This window comes from Acipenser ruthenus, chromosome 54 (assembly GCF_902713425.1).
Source record: "Acipenser ruthenus chromosome 54, fAciRut3.2 maternal haplotype, whole genome shotgun sequence".
In the NCBI taxonomy this organism is placed as follows: Eukaryota; Metazoa; Chordata; class Actinopteri; order Acipenseriformes; family Acipenseridae; genus Acipenser; species Acipenser ruthenus.
Genome location: NC_081242.1, coordinates 5,962,483 through 5,983,774, shown reverse-complemented (window position 1 = coordinate 5,983,774; position 21,292 = coordinate 5,962,483). Strand labels below are relative to the sequence as shown.

General features: G+C 34.0%; 1 long non-coding RNA gene across 1 annotated transcript; it reads left to right on the top strand.

The window, feature by feature from the left end:
* Positions 1-1,863: 1,863 nt before the first annotated feature.
* Positions 1,864-8,465, top strand: LOC131723294 (uncharacterized). Its single transcript, XR_009320213.1, has 4 exons — positions 1,864-2,761; positions 5,111-5,282; positions 7,719-7,890; positions 8,341-8,465. It is a non-coding gene; the product is annotated as an uncharacterized LOC131723294 (long non-coding RNA).
* The last annotated feature ends 12,827 nt before the right edge of the window (positions 8,466-21,292 follow it).

The window sequence follows — 21,292 nt, the reverse complement described above, 5'->3', positions numbered from 1 at the left end:
CCCGTTAAGTACATTATAACTATGCATAATAACATTGTCATTATGTGTAAGTGCACATTTATTTACTAAATAACTACTCTGTAAATACACATTAAATAGAGACACTTCATGGAAAGTGTTGCCGTGAAAGCATTGTAAAGCATAGGTAAGCATTGTCAACAATAACATGGCAAACCAGGGTAAACTGTGGTAAATGCATGTTATAACGATTGGAAAAGCATGAGAAAACTGCAGAATTACAGTGGCAAACTTTTAAATGGGATCATACCTTACTTTACAAACAGGGGAACACTTCTGCTGCGCAGGACATCTTAATGATAAAAGTTTGACCTCCTCTCCAGCAAGTGTTCACAAAGCTTTAGCCATTTCAAAAGAAACTTAGTACGTATTTATGAAAGATTTATAAAGATTCTTCATGTGAAGAGATAACAATAGATTTCTCTCTCTCTTGGGATATTATTTTTCCCTAGCAGCTCTTAATACAGTACTTTAGTGCTCACTGAAGTGTGTCAATTTTTTTTTTTTTAATTTCACACTGAGAAAGCACCAGTGATCATGAATATTAAATGCTATTTCTGAATGTAGCTTGTCTTACTTTATGTGCCAGTCAGCAACAGGAACTCCACATTGTCATAACTGGTACTTTGATTACTGGGGTAAAGGCACTCAGGTCACCGTCACTTCTGGTAAGTGCATTCTAAACTATTATTATTATTATTATTATTATTATTATTATTATTATTATTATTATTATTATTATTATTAATGTGAGGTCTTTATGCCAAACTTAAATTAGTACACTTTTGTGAAATTAAAAATCGATACAAAACTAAAAAAAAATCAACTGAGAATATTAAGGGTACCTAAATAGTTTGTTCCTAGCTTTAGTAAAATTTCCTTTTCCTTTCGTCAAAAAAAAAACATGTTTGCGCTTTGATGTAAAAATACTTAATTTTGCAAATAGATACCAATGCAGGCACTGCAAGAAAAACATCTACAAGTATAAAGCCATCTATATCATAAACAGGTTAAAATAATTATACTTAAAAACATAGCAAACACATGCATGTTCATAGAAAAAATTCAAACAAAGCATAACAAAGTGCACCAAAAAATAAAATACAGACATATGATATTCTAAACGTTGGATTCCTATGCAAGAAATGTTAATATATCTATACCGGTACAGTAAAGGGCATGGTATCATATTTAATATCTGCTGTACAACTGTGCCGTTTGAGTTTTTGTCCACAAGTGCACAGCAACCACAGCACTGTGATAGCTATGGGTATGAATTTGATTACTGAGGGAAAGGAACCATGGTCACAGTGACATCTGGTAAGAAACCTAAAGATTTATTTTCTCATTTCCACTTCCGAAAAAATTCATTTAACTATTAATTTTATTTTAAGGCACCTACAATATATGCGGTACCACTTTACATGGAGTCTCTCATTACTTACACAATTACAATGTTATTATGCATAGTTACAATGTACTTAATGTGTATATATTTCTTACATAATATAATCCTAACCGTAACCCTAACCCTTTTCTGATACAATTGTGTACCCGTTAGGTACATTGTAATGATGCATAATAACATTGCAATTATGTGTTAAGACACATGCATTTTCTATGTAATTACTATGTAAATACACAGTAATTAGAGATACTCAGTGTAAAGTGGTATCATATATGCATTGCGTGTCCCTTTAGCATTTAGACAGCGTTTAGAAGTTTAGCAACGATGAGTGTGAGTTAATGACCATATTATTCCATGAAGTGAATCACTGTGATAGCTATGAGTACTTTGACTACTGGGGACAAGGCACCCAGATCACCGTCTCCTCGGGTAAGTCTACAGAGAAATGAACTCTTAACCTAACATGTATTCAGAAGGTTTGTATTGCATTTTTAAATTGGAAGTTTAAACCAGGAGGAAGGGCAGATTACAAAACATGTGTTATGATCAGTAACACCATTTTGTTTTAAATACAATAAGTTGCAAAAAAACTATAATTAAACTGTACACTGTTACAAAAAAGAAACATTTTTTAAAAAGTAGCCTATTGGCTTGCAGTGTAACAATATATTATTTTTAAATATTTTAATATGCGATAATATAAGCGCCAACTTCCCTATATATATATATTGTGATCACAAGTTAGTGTTAATATATAAACACAAATAGTGTCTCATTTACACAAAAACCTTAACAGTTTATGTATGGGTAATGTAGAACTGTGTTTTACAAAAATCAATGTTGAACTTTTTCAATCGTTACTAGATTGAAGAAACAAGGTTATGTTTAATGTAATCAGTGCTGCCAGATTACTGCGGGTAAGGGCTTTTTGTTATGGAGTGTATCACTGTGATACACTGGGAGTAGCTGGAGTGGCACAGTGATATAATACCGTACAAAAACCTACTGCATGTAATACGGGAAGCACATTGCTTTCTGACATAAACTACTGAAACTGAACTCCCCTTCCTCCCCACAGATTCAGATTTTAATAGAAAAATTTCAAGTTGTTGTTGTTTTCTTTAAACATTTATTATTTACACTTTCTTCATTTTTGCACAGGTTTTCTGGCTGGGATAGGAATCTCTGCAAAGAATAGAACACTTGGATATTCTCATCTAAATCCGGAACATGGGATTCTGCTTCTAAACAAAAATGGGTCAAATTAAATTACATATGAAGACTGTGAGAAAGAATTTGAGTTTTTGCTGGCATTGTAAAGAGAAGAAACTACAGGTCAGAAAAATACTATTTATTTGATTATGATTACTGTCTGTAGACAAATGAATGAACTTTAGATACCCAACAATCAACGTACTTAATGTGTAAATCAATGTGCACGATATAACCCAAACCCTAACCCTGATCCCCCGAACCCTAATTCTTTTCTGATACAATTGTGTAATTATTGTGCAAGATGATTTACACATTAAGTACATTATAACTATGCATAATAACATTGTCATTATGTGTAAGTGCACATGTATTTACTAAATAACTACTCTGTAAATACCCAGTAATTAGAGACACTTCACGGGAAGTGTTGCGGTGAAAGCATTGTAAACCATAGGCAAGCATTGTCAAGAATAACACGGCAAACCAGGGTAAACTGTAGAAAATGCATATTATAACCATTCATAAAGCATGAGAACTGCAAAATAACAGTGGCAAACATTTATATGGGATCATACCTTACTTTACAAACAGGGGAACACTTGTGCTGCGCAAGATGTCTTCTTGATAAAAATCTGCCCTCCCCTCCAGCAAGTGTTCACAATGCCTTAGCCATTTCAAAAGAAACTTAGGAAGTATATATGAAAGATTTATAAAATATTACTCATCTGTAGAGTTAACATATATGTCTCTTCGGATATTATTTTTTTTCCTTAGGGGCTCTTAACAGCGTACTTTAGTGCTCACTGAAGTGTGAAGTTTTTTTTTTTTACTTTTTAACAACTTATACAAAACTAAATAAAATACAAAACTCAGAATATTAAAGGTACCTAAATAGTTTGTTCCTAGCTTTAGAAACATTTCCTTTTCCTTTCATCTAAAAAAGTGTTTGAGCTTTAAAAATATTTGATTTTGCAAATAGATAGTACCAATGCAGGCACTGCAAGAAAAACATCTACAAGTATAATGCTATCTATATCATAAACAGGTTAAAATAATTACACTTAAAGACATAGCAAACACATGCATGTTCATAGAAAAAATTCAAACAAATCATTACAAAGTGCACCAAAAAATATAATACAAATATATCGTATTCTAAACGTTGTATTCCTATGCAAGAAATGTGAATATTCCAATACCGGTACAGTAAAGGACATGGCACCATATTTAACATTTGCTGTACAACTGTGCTGGTTGAGTTTCTGTCCACAAACGCACAGCAACCACAGCACTGTGATAGCTATGGCAATGCATTCGATTACTGGGGGAAAGGAACCATGGTCACAGTGACATCTGGTAAGAAACCTAAAGATTTAATTTCTCATTTCTAATTCCAAATCATTAATTTAACTGTTAATTTTATTTTAAGGCACCTACGATATATGCGGTAACACCTTACATGGAGTATCTGGACACGTGTATTTTCTATGTAACTATTATGTAAATACACAGTAATTGGAGATTCTCAATGGAAAGTGTTATCATATATCCATTGCGTGTCCCTTTAGCATTTAGACAGCGTTTAGAAGTGTAGCAACGATGAGTGTGAGTTAATGACCATATTATTCCATGAAGTGAATCACTGTGATAGCTATGCGTACTTCGACTACTGGGGACAAGGCACCCAGATCACCGTCTCCTCGGGTAAGTCTACGGAGAAATGAACTCTTAACCTAACATGTATTCAGAAGGTTTGTATTGCATTTTTAAATTGGAAGTTTAAACCAGGAGGAAGGGCAGATTACAAAACATGTGTTTTGATCAGAAACACCATTTTGTTTTAAACGCAATAAGTTGCAAAAAAACTAATTAAAGTGTACACTGTTACAAAAAAGAAACATTATTAAAAAAGTAGCCTATTGGCTTGCAGTGTAAAAATATATTTTAAAATATTTTAATATGCGATAATTTATGCGCCAACTTCCCTATATATATATATAAGGCCGGTGTTGGAATATATATGTAAGGCCGGAGTTGGAATATGGAGATCACAAGTTAGTGTTAATATATAAACACAAATAGTGTCTCATTTACACAAAAACCTTACCAGTTTATGTATGGTTAATGTAGAACTGTGTTTTACAAAAAGCAATGTTGATCTTTTTCAATCGTTACTAGATTGAAGAAACAAGGGTATGTTTAATGTAATCAGTGCTGCCAGATTACTGCGGGTAAGGGCTTTTTGTTATGGAGTGTATCACTGTGATACAGCGGTAACTACGATGGCACAGTGATATAATACCATACAAAAACCTACTGGATGTAATACGGGAAGCACATTGCTTTCTGACATAAACTACTGAAACCGAACTCCCCTTCCTCCCCACAGATTCAGATTTTGATAGAACCATTCATAGTTGCTGTTTTGTTTAAACATTCATCATTTACACTTTTTGCATTTTTGCACAGATTCTCGCTGGGATAGGAATCTCTGCAAAGAATAGAACACTTGGATATTCTCATCTAAATCCAGAACCTGGGATTCTACTTTTAAACAAAAATGGGTCAAATTACATTACATATGAAGACTGTGTGAAAGAATTTTAATTATTGCTGGCATTGTAAAGAGAAGAAACTACAGGTCAGAAAAATACTATTTATTTGATTATGATTACTATCTGTAGACAAATTAATGAACTTTAGATACCCAACAATCAATGTACTTAATGTGTAAATCAATGTGCACGATATAACCTGAACCCTAACCCTGATCCCCCTAACCCTAACTGTTTTCTGATACAATTGTGTAATTATTGTGCAAAATGATTAACACATTAAGTACATTATAACTATGCATAATAACATTGTCATTATGTGTAAGTGCACATGTATTTACTAAATAACTACTCTGTAAATACCTAGTAATTAGAGACACTTCACGGGAAATGTTGCCATGAAAGCATTGTAAAGCATAGGTAAGCATTGTCAAGAATAACACGGCAGACCATGGTAAACTGTAGAAAATGCATATTATAACCATTCGTAAAGCATGAGAACTGCAAAATTACAGTGGCAAACATTTATATCGGTTCATACCATACTTTACAAACAGGGGAACACTTGTGCTGCGCAGGACGTCTTCTTGATAAAAATCTGCCCTACTCTCCAGCAAGTGTTCACAATGCCTTAGCCATTTCAAAAGAAACTTAGGACGTATATATGAAAGATTTATAAAATATTATTCATCTGTAGAGTTAACATATGTCTCTTCTGATATTATTTTTTTCCTAGGGGCTCTTAACAGCGTACTTTAATGCTCACTGAAGTGTGAGAAATGTTTTTACTTTTTAATAACTTATACAAAGCTAAATAAAATACAAAAATCTGAATATTAAAGGTACCTAAATAGTTTGTTCCTAGCTTTAGTAACATTTCCTTTTCCTTTCATCAAAAAAAGTGTTTGAGCTTTGATGTAAAAATACTTGATTTTGCAAATAGATACCAATGCAGGCACTGCAAGAAAAACATCCACAAGTATAATGCCATCTATATCATGAACAGGTTAAAATAATTATACTTAAACATAAAATAGGAAACACATGCATGTTCATAGAAAAAATTCAAACAAAGCATTACAAAGTGCACCAAAAAATATAATACAAATATATGATATTCTAAACGTTGCATTCCTATGCAAGAAATGTGAATATTCCTATACTGGTACAGAAAAGGGCATGGCACCATATTTAATATTTGCTGTACAACTGTGCTGTTTGAGTTTCTGTCCACAAGCGCACAGCAACCACAGCACTGTGATAGCTATGGCTATGCATTCGATTACTGGGGGAAAGGAACCATGGTCACAGTGACATCTGGTAAGAAACCTAAAGATTTATTTTCTCATTTCCTGTTCTGAAACATTCATTTAAATATTAATTTTATTTTAAAGCAACTACGATATATGCGGTAACACTTTACATGGAGTCTCTAATTACTTACACATAATAACAATGTTATAATGCATAGTTACAATGTACTTAATGTGTATATATTTATTGCATAATATAACCCAAACTGTAACCCTAACCCTTTTCTGATACAATTGTGTACCCGTTAGGTACATTGTAATGATGCATAATAACATTGCAATTGTGTGTAAGGACACATGTATTTTCTATGTAATTAGTATGTAAATACACAGTAATTGGAGATTCTCAATGGAAAGTGCTATCATATATCCATTGTGTGTCCCTTTAGCATTTAGACAGCATTTAGAAGTGTAGCAACGATGAGTGAGTTAATGATCATATTATTCCATGAAGTGAATCACTGTGATAGATATGAGTACGTCGATTACTGGGGACAAGGCACCCAGATCACCGTCACCTCAAGTAAGTCTACAGAGAAATGAACTCTTAACATAAGATGTATTCAAAAGACTTGTATTGCATTTTTAAATTGGAAGTTTAAACTAGGATGAAGGGTAGATTATAAAACTGTACACTGTTACAAAAAAGAAACATTTATAGAAAAAGTAGCCTATTGCTTTGCAGTGCAACAATATATTTTAAAATATTTTAATATTTGATAATGTAAGCACCAACTTCCCTATATATATATATATATATATAAGGCCGGTGTTGGAATATGGAGATCACAAATTAGTGTTAGGACAGAAACACAAATGGGGTGTCCTTTACATAAAACCTTAACAGTTTATGTATGGGTAATGTAGAACTATGTTTTACAAAAAGCAATGTTGATCTTTTTCAATCGTTACTAGATTGAAGAAACAAGGGTATGTTTAATGTAATCGGTGCTGCCAGATTACTGCAGGTAAGGGCTTTTTGTTATGGAGTGTATCACTGTGATACTACAGTAGCTACGGTGGCACAGTGATATAATACCGTACAAAAACCTACTGCATGTAATACGGGAAGCACATTGCTTTCTGACATAAACTACTGAAACTGAACTCCCCTTCCTCCCCACAGATTCAGATTTTAATAGAAAAATTTCAAGTTGTTGTTGTTTTGTTTAAACATTTATTATTTACACTTTTTGCATTTTTGCACAGGTTTTCTCGCTGGGATAGGAATCCCTGCAAAGAATAGAACACTTGGATATTCTCATCTAAATCTGGAACCTGGGATTCTGCTTCTAAACAAGAATGGGTCAAATTAGATTACATATGAAGACTGTGAGAAAGAATGAATTATTGCTTGCATTGTAAAAAGAAGAAACTACAGGTCAGAAAAATACTATTTATTTGATTATGATTATTGTATGTAGACAGATGAATGAACTTTAGATACCCAACAATCAATGTACTTAATGTGTAAATCAATGTGCACGATATAACCCGAACCCTAACCCTTTTCTAATACAATTGTATACTTATTGTGCAAAATGATTTACACATTAAGTACATTATAACTATGCATAATAACATTGTCATTATGTGTAAGTGCACATGTATTTACTAAATAACTACTCTGTAAATAAACAGTAATTAGAGACATTTCATGGAAAATGTTGACGTGAAAGCATTGTAAAGCATAGGTAAGCATTGTCAAGAATAACATGGCAAACCAGGGCAAACTGTGGTAAATGCATATTATAACCATTGGAAAAGCATGAGAACTGCAAAATTACAGTGGCAAACTTTTATATGGGATCATACCTTACTTTACAAACAGGGGAACACTTGTGCTGCACAGGACATCTTAATGATAAGTCTGCCCTCCCCTCCAGCAAGTGTTCACAAGGCTTTAGCCATTTCAAAAGAAACTTAGTACGTATTTATGAAAGATTCATAAAGATTCTTCATGTGAAGAGATAACAATAGATTTCTCTCTCTTGGGATATTATTGTTCCCTAGGAGCTCTTAATACCGTACTTTAGTGCTCACTGAAGTGTGTCAAGTTTTTTTTTTTTTTATTTCACACTGAGAGCACCAGTGATCATGAATATTAAATGCTATTTCTGAATGTAGCTTGTCTTACTTAATGTGCCAGTCAGCAACAGGAACTCTACATTGTGATAACTGGTACTTTAATTACTGGTTTAAAGGCACTCAGGTCACCGTCACTTCTGGTAAGTGCATTCTAAATTTATTATTATTATTATTATTATTATTATTATTATTATTAATGTGAGGTCTTTATGCCAAACTTAAATTAGTACACTTTTGTGAAATGAAAAATGGATACAAAACTAAAAAAAATCAACTCAGAATATTAAGGCTACCTAAATAGTGTGTTACTAACTTTAGTAACATTTCCTTTTCCTTTCATCGAAAAAAATGTGTTTGCGCTTTGATGTAAAAATACTTGATTTTGCAAATAGATACCAATGCAGGCACTGCAAGAAAAACATCCACAAGTATAATGCCATCTATATCATAAACAGGTTAAAATAATTATACTTATAAACATAGCAAACACAAGTATGTTCATAGAAAAAATTCAAACAAAACATAAAGTGCACCAAAAAATAAAATACAGACATATGATATTCTAAACGTTGGATTCCTATGCAAGAAATGTTAATATACCTATACCGGTACAGTAAAGGGCATGGCACCATATTTAATATTTGCTGTACAACTGTGCCATTTGAGTTTTTGTCCACAAGTGCACAGCAACCACAGCACTGTGATAGCTATGGCTATGACTTCGATTACTGGGGGAAAGGAACCATGGTCACAGTGACATCTGGTAAGAAACCTAAAGATTTATTTTCTCATTTCCACTTCTGAAAAAATTCATTTAACTGTTAATTTTATTTTAAGGCACCTACAATATATGCGGTACCACTTTACATGGAGTCTCTAATTACTTACACAATTACAATGCTATTATGCATAGTTACAATGTACTTAATGTGTATATATTTCTTGCATAATATAACCCAAACCGTAACCCTAACCCTTTTCTGACACAGTTGTGTACCCGTTAGGCACATTGTAATGATGCATAATAACATTGCAATTCTGTATAAGGACACATGTATTTTCTATGTAACTAGTATGTAAATACACAGTAATTAGAGATACTCAATGGAAAGTGTTATCATATATGCATTGCGTGTCTCTTTAGCATTTAGACAGCGTTTAGAAGTTTAGCAACGATGAGTGAGTTAATGACCATATTATTCCATGAAGTGAATCACTGTGATAGCTATGAGTACTTCGACTACTGGGGACAAGGCACCCAGATCACCATCTCCTCGGGTAAGTCTACAGAGAAATGAACTCTTAACCTTACATGTATTCATTTTTAAATTGGAAGTTTAAACCAGGAGGAAGGGCAGATTACAAAACATGTGTTTTGATCAGTAACACCATTTTGTTTTAAATGCAATAAGTTGCAAAAAAACTATAATTAAACTGTACATTGTTACAAAAAAGAAACATTATTAAAAAAGTAGCCTATTGGCTTGCAGTTTAAAAATATATTATTTTAAAATATTTTAATATGCGATAATATAAGCACCAACTTCCCTATATATATATATATATTGTGATCACAAGTTAGTGTTAATATATAAACACAAATAGTGACTCTTTTACACAAAAACCTTAAAAGTTTATGTATGGGTAATGTAGAACTGTGTTTTACAAAAAGCAATGTTGAACTTTTTCAATCGTTACTAGATTGAAGAAACAAGGGTATGTTTAATGTAATCAGTGCTGCCAGTTTTGTTAGGGAGTGTATCACTGTGATACATCACTGTGCCACCCAGTTACCGCTGTAATACCATACAAAAACCTACAGCATGTAATACGGGAAGCACATTGCTTTCTGACATAAACTACTGAAATTGAACTCCCCTTCCTCCCCACAGATTTTGATAGAACCATTCATAGTTGTTGCTGTTTTGTTTAAACATTTATCATTTACACTTTTTGCATTTTTGCACAGGTTTTCTGGCTGGGATAGGAATCTCTGCAAAGAAAAGAACACTTGGATATTCTCATCTAAATCCAGAACCTGGGATTCTGCTTCTAAACAAAAATGGGTCAAATTAGATTACATATGAATATTGTGTGAAAGAATTTGAATTATTGCTGGCATTGTAAAGAGAAGAAACTACAGGTCAGAAAAATACTATTTATTTGATTATGGTTACTGTCTGTAGACAAATGAATGAACTTTAGATACCCAACAATCAGTGTACTTAATGTGTAAATCAATGTGCACGATATAGCCCGAACCCTAACCCTGATCCCCCTAACCCTAACTCTTTTTTGATACATTTGTGTAATTATCGTGCAAGATGATTTACACATTAAGTACATTATAACTATGCATAATAACATTGTCATTATGTGTAAGTGCACATGTATTTACTAAATAACTACTCTGTAAATACCCAGTAATTAGAGACACTTCACGGGAAGTGTTGCCGTGAAAGCATTGTAAAGCATAGGTAAGCATTGTCAAGAATAACATGGCAAACCAGGGTAAACTGTAGAAAATGCATATTATAACCATTCGTAAAGCATGAGAACTGCAAAATAACAGTGGCAAACATTTACATGGGATCATACCTTACTTTACAAACAGGGGAACACTTGTGCTGTGCAGGACGTCTTCTTGATAAGTCTGCCCTCCCCTCCAGCAAGTGTTCACAATGCCTTAGCCATTTCAAAAGAAACTTAGTAAGTATATATGAAAGATTTATAAAACTTTCTTCATCTGAAGAGTTAACATATATGTCTCATCTGATATTATTTTTTTTCCTAGGGGCACTTAACAGCGTACTTTAGTGCTCGCTGAAGTGTGAGAAGATTTTTTACTTTATAAAAACTTATACAAAACTCAGAATATTAAGGGTTCCTAAATAGTTTGTTCCTAGCTTTAGTAACATTTCCTTTTCCTTTCATCTAAAGTGTTTGAGCTTTGATGTAAAAATACTTGATTTTGCAAATAGATAAACATTGGATTCCTATGCAAGAAATGTGAATATTCCAATTCTGCTACAGTAAAGGGCATGGCACCATATTTAATATTTGCTGTACAACTGTGCTGTTTGAGTTTCCTTCCACAAGCGCACAGCAACCACAGCACTGTAATAGCTATGGCAATGCATTCGATTACTGGGGGAAAGGAACCATGGTCACAGTGACATCTGGTAAGAAACCTAAAGATTTATTTTCTCATTTCCACTTCCAAAACATTCATTTAACTGTTAATTTTATTTTAAAGCAACTACAATATATGCAGTAACACTTTACATGGAGTATCTAATTACTTACACATAATTACAATGTTATTATGCATAGTTACAATGTACTTAATGTGTATATATTTCTTGCATAATATAACCCAAACCCTGACCCTAACCTTTTTCTGATACAGTTGTGTACCCATTAGGCACATTGTAACGATGCATAATAACATTGCAATTATGTGTAAGGACACATGTTTTTTCTATGTAACTACTATTTAAATACACAGTAATTAGAGATATTCAATGGAAAGTGTTATCATATATGCATTGTGTGTCCCTCTAGCATTTAGACAGTGTGTAGAAGTGTAGAAATGATGAGTGTTAGTTAATGACCATATTATTCCATGAAGTGAATCACTGTGATAGATATGAGTACTTCGACTACTGGGGACAAGGCACCCAGATCACCATCTCCTCGGGTAAGTCTACAGAGAAATAAACTCTTAACCTTACATGTATTCAGAAGGTTTGTATTGCATTTTTAAATTGGAAGTTTAAACTAGGAGAGGGCAGATTACAAAACATGTGTCTTGATCAGTAACACCATTTTGTTTTAAACGCAATAAGTTGCAAAAAAACCTATAATTCAACTGTACACTGTTTCAAAAAAAGAAACATGGAAAAAGTAGCCTATTGGTTTGCAGTGCAACAATATATTAGTTTTACCAACGATTGGTAAGAGGTTTCGTTTTGCAATGTATTTTATTCAACAAAATATTTTAACATGCTACAAGATCAGCCCCAACTTCCCTATATATAAGGCCGGTGTTGGAATATGGAGATCACAAGTTAGTGTTAAGATACAAACACAAATGGGGTGTCTTTTACACAAAACCTTAACATTCGTTACTAGATTGAAGAAACAACGGTATGTTTAATGTAATCGGTGCTGCCAGTTTACTGCGGGTAAGGGCTTTTTGTTATTTAGTGTATCACTGTGATACAGCGGTAGCTACGGTGGCACAGTGATATAATACCATACAAAAACCTACTGCATGTAATACGGGAAGCACATTGCTTTCTGACATAAACTACTGAAACTGAACTCCCCTTCCTCCCCACAGATTCAGAGTTTGATAGAACAAATCATAGTTGTTGTTCTTTTGTTTAAACATTTATTATTTACACTTTTTGCATTTTTGCACAGGTTTTCTCGCTGGGATAGGAATCTCTGCAAAGAATAGAACACTTGGATATTCTCATCTAAATCCAGAACCTGGGATTCTACTCCTAAACAAAAATGGGTCAAATTAGAAAAGCATGAGAACTGCAAAATTACAGTAGCAATCTTTTATATGGGATCATACCTTACTTTACAAACAGGAACACTTGTGCTGCCCAGGACTTCTTAATGATAAGTCTGCCCTACCCTCCAGCAAGTGTTCACAAGGCTTAAGCCATTTCAAAAGAAACTTAGTACGTATTTATGAAAGATTTATAAAGCTTCTTCATGTGAAGAGATAACAATAGATTTCGCTCTCTTGGGATATTATTTTTCCCTAGGAGCTCTTAATATAGTACTTTAGTGCTCACTGAAGTGTGTCAATTTTTTTTTTTTAATTTCACACTGAGAAAGCACCAGTGATAATGAATATTAAATGCTATTTCTGAATGTAGCTTGTCTTACTTTATGTGCCAGTCAGCAACAGGAACTCCACACTGTGATAACTGGTTCTTTGATTACTGGGGTAAAGGCACTCAGGTCATCGTCACTTCTGGTAAGTGCATTCTAAATTATTATTATTATTATTATTAATGTGAGGTATTTATGCCAAACTTAAATTAGTACACTTTTGTGAAATGAAAAATAGATACAAAACTAAAAAATATCAACTCAGAATATTAAGGGTACCTAAATAGTTTGTTCCTAGCTTTAGTAACATTTTCTTTTCCTTTCATCAAAAAAAAACGTGTTTGTGCTTTGATGTAAACATACTTAATTTTGCAAATAGATACCAATGCAAGCACTGCAAGAAAAACATCTACAAGTATAATGCCATCTATATCATAAACAGGTTAAAATAATTATACTTAAAAACATAGCAAACACATGCATGTTCATAGAAAAAATTCAAACAAAGCATAACAAAGTGCACCAAAAAATAAAATACAAACATATGATATTCTAAACGTTGGATTCCTATGCAAGAAATGTTAATATACCTATACCGGTACAGTAATGGGCATGGCACCATATTTAATATTTGCTGTACAACTGTGCCATTTGAGTTTTTGTCCACAAGTGCACAGCAACCAAAGCACTGATAGCTATGGCTATGAATTCAATTACTGGGGGAAAGGAACCATGGTCACAATGACATCTGGTAAGAAACCTAAAGATTTATTTTCTCATTTCCAGTTCCGAAACATTCATTTAAATGTTAATTTTATTTTAAGGCACCTACAATATATGCGGTACCACTTTACATGGAGTCTCTAATTACTTACACAATTACAATATTATTATGCATAGTTACCCCACAGATTCAGAGTTTGATAGAACAAATCATAGTTGTTCTTTTGTTTAAACATTTATTTACACTTTTTGCATTTTTGCACAGGTTTTCTCGCTGGGATAGGAATCTCTGCAAAGAATAGAACACTTGGATATTCTCATCTAAATCCAGAACCTGGGATTCTACTCCTAAACAAAAATGGGTCAAATTAGAAAAGCATGAGAACTGCAAAATTACAGTAGCAATCTTTTATATGGGATCATACCTTACTTTACAAACAGGAACACTTGTGCTGCCCAGGACTTCTTCATGATAAAAGTCTGCCCTACCCTCCAGCAAGTGTTCACAAGGCTTAAGCCATTTCAAAAGAAACTTAGTATGTATGCATGAAAGATTTATAAACATTTTTCATGTGTTGGCAATATATGTATTGCATGCCAAGTTTTTTTTTCACACTGAGAAAGCACAAGTGAGCACCGATATTAAGTGTTGTTTCCGAATGTAGCTTGTCTTAGTTTATGTACCAGTCAGCAGGAGGAACGCAGTACTGTGAGGACTGGTTTGATTACTGGGGTAAAGGCACTCAAGTCACCGTCACTTCTGGTAAGTGCATTCTAAACTATTATTATTATTATTATTATTATTATTATTATTATTATTATTAATGTAAAGTCTTTATGCCTAACCTAAATTTGTACACTGTTGTGAAATGAAAAACTGATAGGAAACAAAACACACTCCTGTTTTAAATGTTGTAAGTTACAAATTTAACTTTCAATTAAAACGTACATCAATAAAAAAAATGTAATGTTATAGAATGTAGCCTGAAATGTAAGTATAGCTTTTCTTACTAGGTTGTATATAACGATGCTAAAGTATAAGTGGTAGTTTTATTAGACTGTAGTAGCATTATTAGCAATGATTAGTAAGATGCTTTGTTTTACAGTGTTTTTTATTCAACACACTTTTTTATTATACTATAAAAAATATATAAGGCTGGTGTTGCACTTAGGGTTCAAATTAAAACACAAATGGGTTTTCTTTTACACAAAGCTTTTAGAAAGACAGTGCAGAATTATTTTAAAAAATGAATGCAGTGGTTCTACAAGGCAATGACAATTTTTATAACGTACCATTTTAAGTTGTTAATAGATAGAGAGGGAAGAAACCACAGCATTAGTTTAATGCCAGTGGTGCTGCTAGTGTAATAGAGCCTGTAAGGGCTTTTTGTTAGGGAGTGTATCACTGTGACAGCTGGGGTGGCACAGTGATATAATGTCGTACAAAAACCTACTGCATTTAATATGGGCAGCATATTGCTCTCGGCTATAAACTGCTGAGACTCAACTTCCCCCTTTCTCTACAGATTAAGTTTCGATAGCAAGCAGTAATTCAGCAGTCTGGATATATAACTGATTGTGTTTCTTTGTTTCTTTGTTTTTTTAACATTTGCTTATTAATTATAAATCCCTTATGGCTGCTTTCACATGCCCCACTTAGCACTAGTCTCTGGCTGCTGTTCTTAAAATAATATCAGTTAGTCTAAGATTCGCGATAACCGGCGTCTGTGAAACCAGCCATTGGATTTTTAAAAAAAATCAGAATCAGGGTTCCTGCTTGAAAAAAAATGGATCAAATTGACTAATTGACTAATTACATACAGTATGAAGACTGGGAGAAGGAATATCCATTATTGTTGCCATTTTGAAGAGAAGAAACTACAGGTAAGAAAAACACTATTTATGTATTACTGTAAGAAGACAGAATAAACATATAGATACCCAATCATCAATGTATTTCATTTGGAGTTATTATAAAACAATAATAAATAGAACGCTTAAATGCAATTATATAGCAGAAATATAACAATGATTCAAATGATCTAATAATGGAAAAGCACAACAATTTACACTGACTAAAAACACAACCATTTACCCTGAATAAAAGTCCTCTCCCTGCAGTAGCAGACTCTCAATTAAAGGGACCTCATCTTATTAATAATATTGTTCACAATATATATTACAACACATTTCATAACACATAACACACAAGGCATAAGTCAGCAGGACGAGTTCAGAATTAAAAACTGGTATTTGTTCAAACTTTACCTTACAACTTACATTCATGGATCCTGATGTTACTGCAAGTACCCTAATAAAGGTAACACTTTCCATTAAGTGTCTGTCATTACTGTGTATTTACATCGTAGTTAATTAGTAAATACATGAGTACTTACATATCATTACAATGTTACTATGCATTGTTACAATGTACTTCATGTGTAAATCTTTTAGCATGACATGTAACTACGCAATTGTATTAGTATAGGTTGACTATGCATGATAAAATTGTAATTTTGTGTAAGCAGACATGTATTTATTATGCAAATACACAGTCATTAGAGACACTTAATGTAAAATCTTACCCAAGTTATCATTAAAACTGTAGTAACACTAAACATAACATACAGCATTTCAGCGAATAAATCGTAAAATGAATTAATTAAAGACTAATGCTTTTGGAAAATTCTCAGATACATAATACACACATAGTAGAATAACTCTATTACTCGTAAACTCAACTAATCAAGCAAGAACAAGTTAAACTACTGTAATATGAGCTGTTGACCTCGCCCCACCCTTCAGTGAAGATGTTTCCTGCACCTGCTTTAGATGCACAAGACCAGACGTAAAGCATTTCAATTCATCACACTGCAAAACGAAACATAATTTCAATTCATCACACTGCAAAATGAAATGATCATTTCAATTCATCACACTGCAAAACAAAACGATTGTTTCAATTCATCACACTGCAAAACGAAATGATCATTTCAATTCATCATACTGCAAAACGAAATGATCATTTCAATTCATCACACTGCAAAACGAAATGATCATTTCAATTCATCACACTGCAAAACGAAATGATCATTTCAATTCATCACACTGCAAAACAAAACGATCGTTTCAATTCATCACACTGCAAAACGGAAATATCTTAAATGTGTACTTCCTCTGTCATTTCACCTCAGCAGTGTCCTCTGGGTTACAATATGTTACTAAATGAACCAATTGTGAGACTGATTGCTGATTACAATCTCTTGCATATTTATACAGAGATGATTATCTATTCAGAGATCCCAAGATTTTCAGTAATCGAAGTAGTCAACAAACTCCACATCCCCAATCGTGCTGCTTTCCTAGAAAAAGGAGAACATTTCTGGGGACAGTTCTACTTGCTCATTAAAGTATTTAGCATTTTTTTTTAAGAGGAGCCGGTGATCTATTCAGGCATACCAAAGATATTTAGTAAGCAAGGGGTCTGAGTGAGGAGACATAGGCAATACAATCCCCACCCCTAGTCTTGCTGTAAATTATTTGTTGTTGCCATAAATTGTGCGGGAACTGTGTATAATAAAATACTGAAAACAGTAGACATAGCTATCTAGGTTACTGTGTGGGACACTATTCCCCGGAGACAGTTCATTGCACAGAGCTTATTACCGGAAGTCAGTTAGCAATGAACCATAGCTGAGACATCTTAATAGTTGTAATAGAAATGTAACGAAGATGCAACATGTTTAGAATCAGACCCTCATATTCATGACTTCTATAAAATAGACACATGTTTTAAGCCAACAAGAAGTTCTAGCAATTTAGCATTTGTAAGCACTCTTCTATTGCTAATTATGAGTATATATAATGGTAACACTTTCCATTAAGTGTCTCTAATTACTGTGTATTTACATAGTAGTTACTTAGTAAACACATGTGTACTTACACATAATTAAAATGTTATTATACACAATATTGTTAATGTGTAAATCTTTTTGCATGATATAACCCAATCTTAACCCTATCTCTGACTCTAAACCTAGCCTTAACTCTATCCCTAACTCTTAACCTAACCCTAACTCTAATCCTAGGCTGTGTGTTCCAGTGGTTAAAGCAAAGGGCTTGTAACCAGAAGGTCCCCTGTTCAAATCCCACCTCAGCCACTGGCGCATTGTGTGATCCTAAGCAAGTCACTTAACCTCCTTGTGTTGAGATGTAGTTGTAAGTGACTCTGCAGCTGATGCATAGTTCACACACTGTAAGTCGCCTTGGATAAAGGCGTCTGCTAAATAAAGAAATAATAATAATATTGTGCAAAACGATTTACATGTGAAGTACATTGTAACTGTGCATAATAACATTGCAATGATGTGTAAGTGCACAGGTATTTAATACATACTAATAATACTAATAACACATCTAAATAAAACAATTAAAGAAAACAGGAAATTAATAAGAATGATAAAACACAAGATTAAAAAAAAACAAGCTAATAAAATAGATTTAAAAAAGCAATGATATTTGTAAGTCAGGTTAAAAAGGCTAAACTATAAAACTATAAACTTCACTTAAAATATGAACCGAAGCAGCATCTCTAATAGAAAGGCAATGTGTTCCACAGTCTGCGGAAGTAACAGGTGCAACTAACACTCTGCTGTACCGGAAAGGCAGTTATACACACTATTCCCCAGAGCTCACTTGCAAACAAGACCAGCTTCTTGATAATAATGCTATACTCTAGTAAGCTGGTGTTTTTCTTAATAATGTTTTAGACTACTTTTTGTATGACTGAGCTTTCCTGAGATGAGAGGTGCCCATTAATGACCCCAGCGAAGTGCCCCACCCAGCCCATTGCAGACAGTCGCCATGCTGAGTCGCTAGGGAGGCCTCACTTTGGTAGATCCCTGGAGCCAGCATCGCCGCTGTTGTGTGTGCTGATGTGCCAGGGAAGCCTCAAATAGGCTGATCCCTGGAGCCAGCATTACACTTCAGCCATCAACACAGGGCCAATAGGAAATCCACATTGCCTGGAGGAAAAGCACCGAAGGCTCATATATTACAGTGAAGCTACGTCTTGGTTGGGCCCCACCACTACTAGATCATTTTATCTTGGCAAAAGCTGGGTCCAATATTAGCATGAAGCAAATGACAGCTACTGCCTTGTAATAGAATGAAAAATGTGTGTTCTGCAAATATCCCAATGAAGACCAGAATGTTGGAATTAGCAGTATCTGTTTGTTTTTTTATTTTTGTTTTTTAAACTCTGTGCTTTCTGAATTCAAACAGTAATGTCAGTCTGCTTGCCCTATTTCTCTGTTTCTTCTCTTTGAGCCAATGACCCACAGACGTGGAAAAAGATAAACACTGTCTAAATACTTCTGTCCATGATGTAACAAATACAAAATATGAAAACTAGGTAACACTTTCCATGAAGTGCCTCTATTTAATGGGCATTACAGAGTAGTTACTTATTAAATACATGTGCACTTACACATCATTACAATGTTGTTGAAGCTGACACCCTGGGATCCTTCAAGAAGCTGCTTGATGAGTTTCTGGGATCAGTAAGCTACTAACAGCCAAACGAGCAAGATGGGCCGAATGTATATGCACTGTATATGTAAGTGCACAATTGTATCAGAAAAGGGGTAGGATCAGGGTTAGGGTTAGAGGGGAAAGGGTTATGTTTGGCGATAGGTTTAGAGTTAGGTTTAGAGTTAGGGTTAGGATTAGGGTTATATCATGTAAAACAATTGTAACTATGCATAATAGCATTGTAATGATGTGTAAGTACAAATTAACTACTATGTAAAATTAACAATATAAGAGTGCTTACAAGCCTCAGAATCAAATCTTGTTGCTGTCTATTTTGGATTGCTAGATTGATATGCTGCGTGGCAACTGTAAGTAAATATATTTGAGAATCCAGCTTGCTGTTTGTTCATTTCAAACTTGTTTTTAGCTTAGAAAATATTTCAATTGCATAGAAGTCACGTCTATGAGGGTCTGCTTCAAAACATGCTTCAGTGAATTTCGATTGTATAATTATTACACCGTCTCAGCTATGGTTCCTTACTAACTGACTTCCTGTAATGTGCAAAGAACTATCTCCAGGGAATAGGGTCCCACACAATAAACTAGATAGCTATGTCTACTCTTTTACACTTTGTAAGAGTGGGTGTAATTACTGTTATGTTTCATACAGATTAAAATGAGAGGTTCACTGATGATGATAAAGTGAAAGCTGATGGACAAACAAAGGTAAAGTTACATTTATTTTTTAGCAGTTGTGTATTCAAGCAGTGCCCCCCCCTTGCATTTCTTGCCACTTATCCAGTTGTCAGAGCTGGAGTTTTGGAGTAATAAGTGCAACTCCCAGCTGAAATGTGGGCTTCTTAGATGGGCTCCCACTGGGCAAACATGTCCAATATCGATTGCATAAAACATGTTGTAAAGAAGATAATTTGATGTCTGCAAATGAGTGCACACAATACCAATGGCTATGTTAGCAAGTTTCCATTTATTGATTCCAGTAGTCAAACGTTACACATCTATAGAATAAAAATGTATCCCGAGACACAACAAATGTGGCACCTAGTTTAAGGCAGGTATCAGTCAATCAATCTTTATTTTATATAGCACCTTGCATAGTGGCCCATGATCACAAAGCGCTTTACAAGCTGCAGTAACAAGAAGAAAATCCAGAATACTTTAAATACAGAGAAATGCACAATACATGATATACAGTAAAAAAAATGCATAATACATTAAATACAGTGGAAAGTGCATAATACATGATAGTAGCATAATACATAATGCATAATAGTAGCAGCAACAGAGCAGCTAATAGAAGATATCAGGCTTAAAGAGCATGGAAAGCAAGAGAGAACAGGTGGGTCTTGAGAGTTGATTTAAAGCAAGCAACGGTGGGAGCATCACACACCAAAGCTGGGAGAGAGTTCCAAAGAGTCGGATAATGATAGGTTACCTAATGCTCTGGGCATAGCTCAGGTAGGCAGATGGTCTGTCATCAGGAGAGGATTCAGGTAGCTTTTTCTCACTCACACTCTCAAGTGTGTCTTATACATCATACCTAACTGTGCGTGTGTGAAGCTGAACTT